Source organism: Acartia tonsa, chromosome 2 (assembly GCF_053477335.1).
Source record: "Acartia tonsa isolate MP-2025a chromosome 2, ASM5347733v1, whole genome shotgun sequence".
Classification (NCBI taxonomy): Eukaryota; Metazoa; Arthropoda; class Copepoda; order Calanoida; family Acartiidae; genus Acartia; species Acartia tonsa.
In genome coordinates this window covers 47012951-47021521 of record NC_137261.1, presented here as the reverse complement: position 1 = coordinate 47021521, position 8571 = coordinate 47012951, and the positions used below count along the sequence as shown (strand labels likewise).

The 8571-nt window shown below is 31.9% G+C and overlaps 1 long non-coding RNA gene across 1 annotated transcript in view; it reads left to right on the top strand.

Moving 5' to 3' along the window:
* The first annotated feature begins 6086 nt into the window (after positions 1–6086).
* The window catches only part of LOC145312584 (uncharacterized), a 45835-nt gene continuing 43350 nt past the window's right edge, over positions 6087–8571 (top strand). The window contains exon 1 of the long non-coding RNA XR_013877071.1: positions 6087–6240. This is a non-coding gene — a long non-coding RNA (uncharacterized LOC145312584). The remainder of the gene's footprint in view (positions 6241–8571) is intronic.

Sequence of the window (8571 nt, the reverse complement as noted above, 5' to 3'; positions counted from 1 at the left end):
CAATGTTTTTTATTAATACTTTTGTAATAAATTCAAATATATTAACTTATTATAAAAAAATTAGCCTAGAAAATAAATTTACTAAAACTATGTCTAATAAATTTTATTAAAACTTGTTATGAAAATACTATTGTAAATTGATGTTTATAGAAAAATGTTTAAAATTAAATTCTAGCAGTACAATGGTATAGACATATGTAGTACAAGAATGAGAACATTCACTAAATCAGTAAGGGGAGAAATGCATACATCTTTGAATGGGTGCTTTTCTAGTTTGTGTGCTATATATATATAGAAGCAACGTATCTTGATAACTTCCTAAAACGGGCCTAGGACAAACGCAGGAGTGGATAAACGTCGGAGTGGACACTTTACCTAACCAAACCATATTATAGACCATCTTATACGTTTTATAAATACCTAACCCCTGAGGGGGGGTTTATTTGTACATACATATCTTAACCTAACCTAATCTGTGTACAAATACAAAATTAAATCAATATTTTAACACTCCGACGTTTGGGACTCCTGCGTTTGTCTTGGAACCCCTAAAACAATTCTGTCACAATCTTTATAGGGGTGTTTAAAAAAAACTTTTTTCAATATAAAACCAACAAGAGCTTGGTTTAGAGCTGTAGTGCTCTGGAAAGTTAGGTAGATACAAATTTCAATATTTTTTTTCTTATTATCATTGCTTGATTTATTATTAATTGGATGTTGCACCAGATTTTCATGTACTCTGATAGTGATGCTCGCAGCTGGCTAAAATAACGATAACCCCCCATCCCTCCACTGGATGAACGAACTGATCAATAAATTAGGTTCATATTGGCTAGCTAAATAAACAACAAATCTTCCTCTGTCGACGTATATTCTATATGCATTGTTTGTCAATAAAGATAGCTATTTCTTGCGGACTGACATACAGGCTCCTATAAAAGATTCGTTTTAAAAAGAGTTTATCTTGAAATTGAAAAATTCCATGTAAATAGGAATTTACTTAAGATAACGGGTTTCTTACTCACTGTATTTTCAGTTTTTATGTATAGTGTATTTTTAGAGGCGAAGCTTTTTTATATTTATGAAAAGCGAGGCTTTTCTATAATTAGGGTCGGTCAGTCTGTCCGTCTGTTAGTCCGTCCGTAACGGATAGCTTTTTTCGTTAATTTAGAAATTTTATAATTGTCCTATCAATTTCAAACTTTGCATGGTGATTCCTGTAGTAGTTGGGAACGATTTAGAAAGCGTAGCAACTCTATAATCATTACCAGAATGTCCGTACGTCTATTTAAAACATGTTGATTTTTTACTTTTTTAACAACAAATTTTTATGTGATCTAATTATCCAATTGATCTAAATTTTGGTATACTGATTCCTGGGACAACAAAGCGAAGCAACTCTATAATCAAGTCCTAAAATGTAAGTATGTCCATAAACATTATTCTGTACAAGCAGTTTTTCTTCGAATTATGGATGTTGTCATCCTTGTTTGTATTTTAATTTTTAAACATATTTTGGTAATTTCAGTAAGTGTTTTGAAATCTTTTAGAAATAATATATTTTGGAGTTAATGCAGTGTAAACTGCAGTTTTACAATCAATACTGTTTAAAAGCGAAGCTTTTCTTTAATTCGGGTCCGTCCGTCCGTCCGTACGTCCGTCACAGAGAGATAGCTCTTTTTGTTAATTTAGGCATGTTAGAATTGTCCTATCAATTTTAAACTTTGCATGGTGATTCTTATAGTAGTTAGGTACGATTTAGAAAGCAACTCTATAAGTATTACCAGAATGTCCGTACGTCCAATTTAAACATGTTGATTTTTTTTACTTTTTTAACAACAATTTTTTATGTGATTTAATCACCCGATTGATCTGATTTTTGGTATAATAATTCCTGGGACAACAAAGTATAATGTTATAAGCGAAGCAACTCTATAATCAAGTCCTAAAAATGTAAGTATTGCCAAAAACATTATCCTGAATGTTTTTCAACAAATTTATTATTTTAAAATTTTTACAGTTTTTATTAAAAAAGTAGAGTAAAATAAAAAATTCAAAACCTAGTTTTCAACATCTAAAAATGGTTTTAGCGCATTTTTCTCATGCTCAAATCTTCTACCCTTTGCAAGAATGGCTGCAAAACGCTTCAAAGTTGAGATACAGAATTAAAAATTGATACAGATACTTTTAGGGACATTTACTAGAACATATTAAAGTTTGAAGGCCATATCTCAACCAGGGAGGGAGTACTGGCTCCCCAAAGTGGACTACTGAAAATCCAATTTTTTTCTTGCAAAGGGTAGAAGATTTGAGCTTGAGAAAAATGCGCTAAAACCTTTTTTAGATGTTGACACCTAAGTTTTGAATTTTTTATTTTACTCTACTTTTTAAATAAAAACGGAAATATTTTTTTGATGTTTTAAAAATGGTTATAAAAAACGAAGAAAATAAGCCGTTAATTATTAAATTCTGATAACTATAAGTGGGGTAAAATTGCTTTCTAAAAAGTTCTCATAAAAAAAACACACTGTATTTTCGATTGTTTACTATTTTTAGGCATGTTAGAATTATCCTATCGACTTCAAACATTGAATATTGATTCCTTTAACAGTTAGGTATGATTTTGCAACTCTAAATCGTACCAGACAGTCCATACGCAATCTAAAACTTGAAAACTTTTTTGACAACAACTTTTTGTAGAAGCTCTTTTTAGAACATACAAAAAAGGGGATAACTTTTTGAAAACTTTTGTCCAAAAAATCTCGAATGCCCTCTTATTAGAAAATGGACTATTTACGCAATTTTGCAACTAGTTCATCTGCTATGCAAGTTTTTATGTTCGAATGTTCTCCCGTTTTGTTTAAGAGCTTCGCTTTTATGGTTGTTGTCATACTTGTTAATAAATAGATATAGGAAATTTGCAGCCTTTATTCTTTACACTTTACATAAAGATAAGTGCATTCTACAATGCGGTAAATATACTCACAATTAATCTTCATTTTAAGGTTTCTTTGTTAAAGCTAAAATTTGTAGCAAACATGAACCTTGCTTGTCTAATGGTCAGCCGCAGTCTTTAGCTGACAGCGGCTGATTAAATTTGAAAATCTAACATTATTTACCAACAATATGAAGCAGTTAATATAATTAATTTCCCATAATTCAGGGATAAGACAATGGCCAATAAATTCATGTAAATTTCCAAAGATGATACACAAAATTACCCCATCTGTTGATTATAATTAGTTGTTTAGACGTTTGGACACACCTAACTTAATGAAACAACTTAATGAAACAACTTAATGAAACAACCAATTACAATAAAAAAAATATTAAAAGTCCCAAAAGTTGTTGAGCTAACGAATAAGAAAACGTTATTATAAAATTTTGGGACTAGTGCAATAAACAGCCCAATGTCCTCCCTGCAAGTATCTCTCTTTTTTTTTACCTAAAGCCAAGCCGTTTTAAATATTAATAATTGATAAATAGTTTTTAATTTCTGGATGTTGTCATTCTTGTTTTCATTTTCATGTTAGGTAAAATAATGTTATTAGTATAAAGAGAGAGAAAGGGGAAAAGTTAATGAGTTAATCCCACAAGACCAGTTATTAGATTGGTAAGTAATATCCATTCTGTTCGACTGCTGGCTTCAACCCTACCTTTTCAAAATTTTGATCTCCTTGTCATTATAATAAGCCCCTTGAGGCCACGAGGAGAACTTGAGGGGGGTGGAGGAGTAGACCCTTTACTGTCAAAATAAGTTGGGGTCAATTTTTTTTGATAAAATTCCTCTTGAGAGGGTGGTAGTACCCTCCCCCCAAATCGATATAAACCGTCTCTGGACCTACGAGAAGCTTTATTGCAAAGAAGAGCCATAGCGGTTTGGCATTTAGCGAGATCCTTTACCCACATGGATGTATCTAGTCATACGGCCAACAGAATTAAAAAAAAAGGTTTAAACCTATCAAATACTCGACTGATATAATGCTTGTCTAAAAAGAGGAAAATTGTTGTTATTGTTACACATAAATAATTTTCTTTTATTCCTTGTTTTATTTTTTTCAGGACTTAATCATAAAAGATTGTTCAATTGGGAAGTTGTTGAGTCTGGTATTAGAAAATTATGGTGTATAGGAGAGAAGGCTAAATTGTCAATTAGGTTTTGTGTTGTTACACCTCATGATGAAACTTAATATTTTCAAAATAATTTTAACATGGCAAGAAAGAAGACTAATTAGACGATTAGATAGGACTCATTCAAAATTACAATAACAAAAAAATGAGCGTTGCTACAAAAGATCTGATTTACAAAAGGTCTAATGCTTCAAGAGGTATAATTTACAAATGGTCTAATGCTGTAAAAGGTGCAATGTTACAAAAGATCTTATGCTACAAAATAGCCTCGCATCATTTACATAGGTGGGCTAGGTTCGGTAATATGTGGGTCGAGCGTCCGCGGCTTGGCAGGCTAGGGGGCCGAGCGCTGCAGTTATGTTAAGGGTGTAAAGATGAAATCCTTATTTATTAAAAAGATTTACAATTTAGAGCGTCATATTAAAATATCTTGATTAAATTAAGGAACATTGTGAATTATAGGTAACCGCAATTTCTTTTAATAGCTTCAATACCTTACTTAATAGCTAGGGTTAGACAGAATATTTGTATTTATAACTCTAATATTTTACTAAATAGCTAGGGTTAGACAGAATATTTATATTGATACCTCTAATATCTTACTATATATGTAAATATGGTTAGCCAGAATATTTGTATTGCTACCTCTAATAACTTACTAAATAACTAAGGTTAGACAGAATATTTGTATTGATACCTCTTTTACCTTACTAAATAGCTAGAGTTATACAGATAATATTTGTGTTGATACCTCTAATATCTTACTAAACAGATAGGGTTAGACAGAATATTTGTATTGATACCTCTAATACCTTACTAAATAGCTAGTGTTAGACAGAATATTTGTATTGATACCTCTAATACCTTACTAAATAGCTAGGGTTATACAGAATATTTGTATTGATACCTCTAATATCTTACTAAATAGCTAGGGTTAGACAGAATATTTGTATTGATACCTCTAATATCTTACTAAATAGCTAGGGTTAGACAGAATATTTGTATTGATACCTCTAATATCTTACTAAATAGCTAGGGTTAGACAGAATATTTGTATTGATACCTCTAATATCTTACTAAATAGCTAGGGTTAGACAGAATATTTGTATTGATACCTCTAATATCTTACTAAATAGTTTGGGTTTGACAGAATGATAGCTCCAATACCTTACGAAATAGATAGTATTTTCGCAAGAAGGGGATGTCAACAGATTGGGATTTGGAAGAACTGTCTTTTTTACCCCTACCCCTCCCATTTTAAGGTCCACAACACATTTATGAATTGTTGTGCACGCCACTATATCTTAGCAAAATTTATTTGCCCATAACTTTTATCCAAACAAATAATGATTTTTTTCCTCAGGGAACATATTTGATACCCTTTTTAACGCAAAGCTTTTCTATCATTAGTATCCTTCCGTCCGTTCATCCATCTATCTGTTTCAATAATTTAGAACAAAATAATATAGTTAATCCTTCTTAAAGCTTGTTGTTTTTCACACCTAAAATATATTAGCAATCTTGAGACTAATAATCACCCAACCTTAGCCTAGGGAATAATAATTTTTTTTTCAAGCCGTGACTTCCCCTCTGCTAATTAAATATAACCCTTCCACCCCCCCTGTGTGGGAAATTTTATGCCTTTTGATATTGGTTCTCTTTGCTCTTTCTCTCTCTCTTTCTCTCTCTCTCTATCTCTCTCTTCTCTCTCTCTCTCTCTCTCTCTCTCTCTCTCTCTCTCTCTCTCTTTCTTTCTCTCTCCCTCTCTCTCTTTCTCTTGGATTCTAATAAGAAAAGCACGATGGGAGTGGGTGTGTGTATGTGTGTTAATACCCATATACCACGGTCTTATTTCTTTACTCTCTCTCTCTCTCCATTTTTCTTTTTCTCTATCACTTTACAGCGTTAATAACAACGGAGAGAAAATAATCTTTAGTCATAACTTTGAAATAAGGGCGAAAAGAATATTTCATGTAAAAATGTAAGAAAAACAATATTTTAAGAAAATTATAATGAAAGTAGATTTAATATAGATTAGTTTAAAATAGTGAATAAAAATGAAGTTTTCTGGAGCAGTTACGGTTTTTACCATTCTTTCCTTACTAAGGGGTATGTAAATTCTAATTTTTATCTGTACATTGTGATTTAAATAAGTTTGATTTAAAAAAGGATGACAACATCCATAAAAGCGCAGCTTACAAAAAATTTCAAATAATTAAAGGCCGAATTTACCAAACATAATATCCCCATAATTAGATAGGATGTTCGTGGGTCAGAGGAATCTTCTAAAATAATTCCAGACGGAAATTTTTATAGCAGATGAGAAAAAATTGGAACATAGCTCGTTACACACACACAACAAGGATGACAACATCCATAAAAGCGAAGCTCTAAAATAAGAAGGAATAATAAAGGAACGATACAATAATGTAGAGTGTCAGAAGCAGAACATTAATTTATAAGTCTAAACAAAATTATGCGCATAAAAGTGTAACAAAATTGCGTGAATACAGGATACAAAAAAAATACATACCCATCCCAAAATGAGATGTATAGGATAATTATATCATACAAAAATATTTCCAAAAAAGTTAAAACTCAGCATGCTTTAAAGGACGCTTTGCAAATCGTACCCAACTGTTATAGGATTCATCATGCAAAGTTTGAAATCGATAGTACAATTCTAACGTGTATAAATTGATGAAAAGAGCTATGTACGGACTGACCCTAATAATAGTCAAGCTTAGCTTTTAATAAACACCCACGTATAATTAAAATATTGTTAATAAGGATAGCACAATATCTAAATTACTCGTATCTTTATAACCTACTAATTTTATATATATTTTAATATGCAGGTAATAAGAATTAGGAGTTTATTTTAACACAAATTGTTAGATTATTTTTTTTTGGATATTTCATAATTGTTTCTTATGGATTTTTATCTTTTTAATAAAAATTTTTTAAAAAATGATACCGCCAATTTACTCCCTTTACCTCATACCCTCCCATCCTACTGGATGAACGAATTGACCAATAAATGAGTTCAATGTTAGCAACTTAAATTGAAGACAATTATTTTAAATATCATAACATCCACATTTATTCAAAAACCATTGGTATACAAATATTTCCGCTAAAAGTGATACAAATGTGTATGGAAAGAAGTGACATGTGTCTGGAGATAAAAATGGCCAATCTTAATCTAATTATTTCTCAGTCTATAGCAGATTAAGACAATGTTTGGTTATTTCTACAAGAAAAAGATAAATAAAATGATTGTAATTTTATTAAGGTACCTGTCAAGCACTCAAACTGCCCTACATTGTATTTTGAAATTAATTGAAAATAAGAACGGCAAGGGGGGGGGGTTATTCTGTTTTTAAACCCTCCCAATTTCGAATATTACCTAATTCAACCTGACCTAAAGTAATAAATAAACAAACAAAAAAGTACTCCCCTCCCCCCTTATTTTGGATTTATTTCAAATAATATATATTACCTATTTATTAATGAACGAATAATCTCCAACGTTCAGAACTATTGATTTTTATAAAAATCAAATTAGGTCAAAAAATACTTTGTCTTTATTTATATTGCTATATTTGAAACTAGCGGCTTCGCCCCTAGCCTCTAGGGGCTTTGCCCCAAGAGATGACAACAAAAAAAATAAGAAGAACTAAAGAAATCTTCTACAAAAGAAATTTTCTACAAAAGAAATCTTCTACAAAAGAATTCTTCTACAAAAGAATATTTCTACAAAAGAATTCTTCTACAAAAAAAAACAAAAAAAAAAAAAAAAAAATGGGGTTTTTGTTTTTTGTTTTTGGGGGGGTTGGGGGTGTCCCACCCCCCAAGAAAATAGCTTAAAACCACCACAGGACCAATAGGTATATACCCTGAAGAGTAGAATCCAATCGGTTCAGCAGTTACCGAGATCTTAAGGGACGGACGGACAGACAGACGGACGGACAGACGGACAGACATCGTTCTACTTTGTATTATAGATAGAACAAAAAACAAATTATAAAAAAAGTTTTCTCGTATTCATTCGAATCCGGTGGATAGGAACCGGTTCTCATCCATACGAAAAAAATATGTCTATCATCAGGTGCTTCCAAGCTTTTTTATATGTTGGGGGAGGGGGGGCAGGGGCGTCCAAGCTTTTTTTTTTTTTGGGGGGGGGGGGGGGTAAAAATTTTTTAAGGGGGGGTAATTTGTTTTTGGGGGGGGTAAAATTGCGCGCGAAGGCCGACGCAAATTTTTTTTACCCCCCCCAAAATTTTTACCCCGGGGGTAAAATTTGCTTGGAGGGGGGGGGGTAATTACCCCCCCTGAAATCTGTTGGCAGGGGTAAAATTAGTTTACCCCCCCCAAAATTTACCCCCGGGGTAAAATTTTTGGGGGGGGTAATTTAAATTTTATTCAAAATTTAGTATT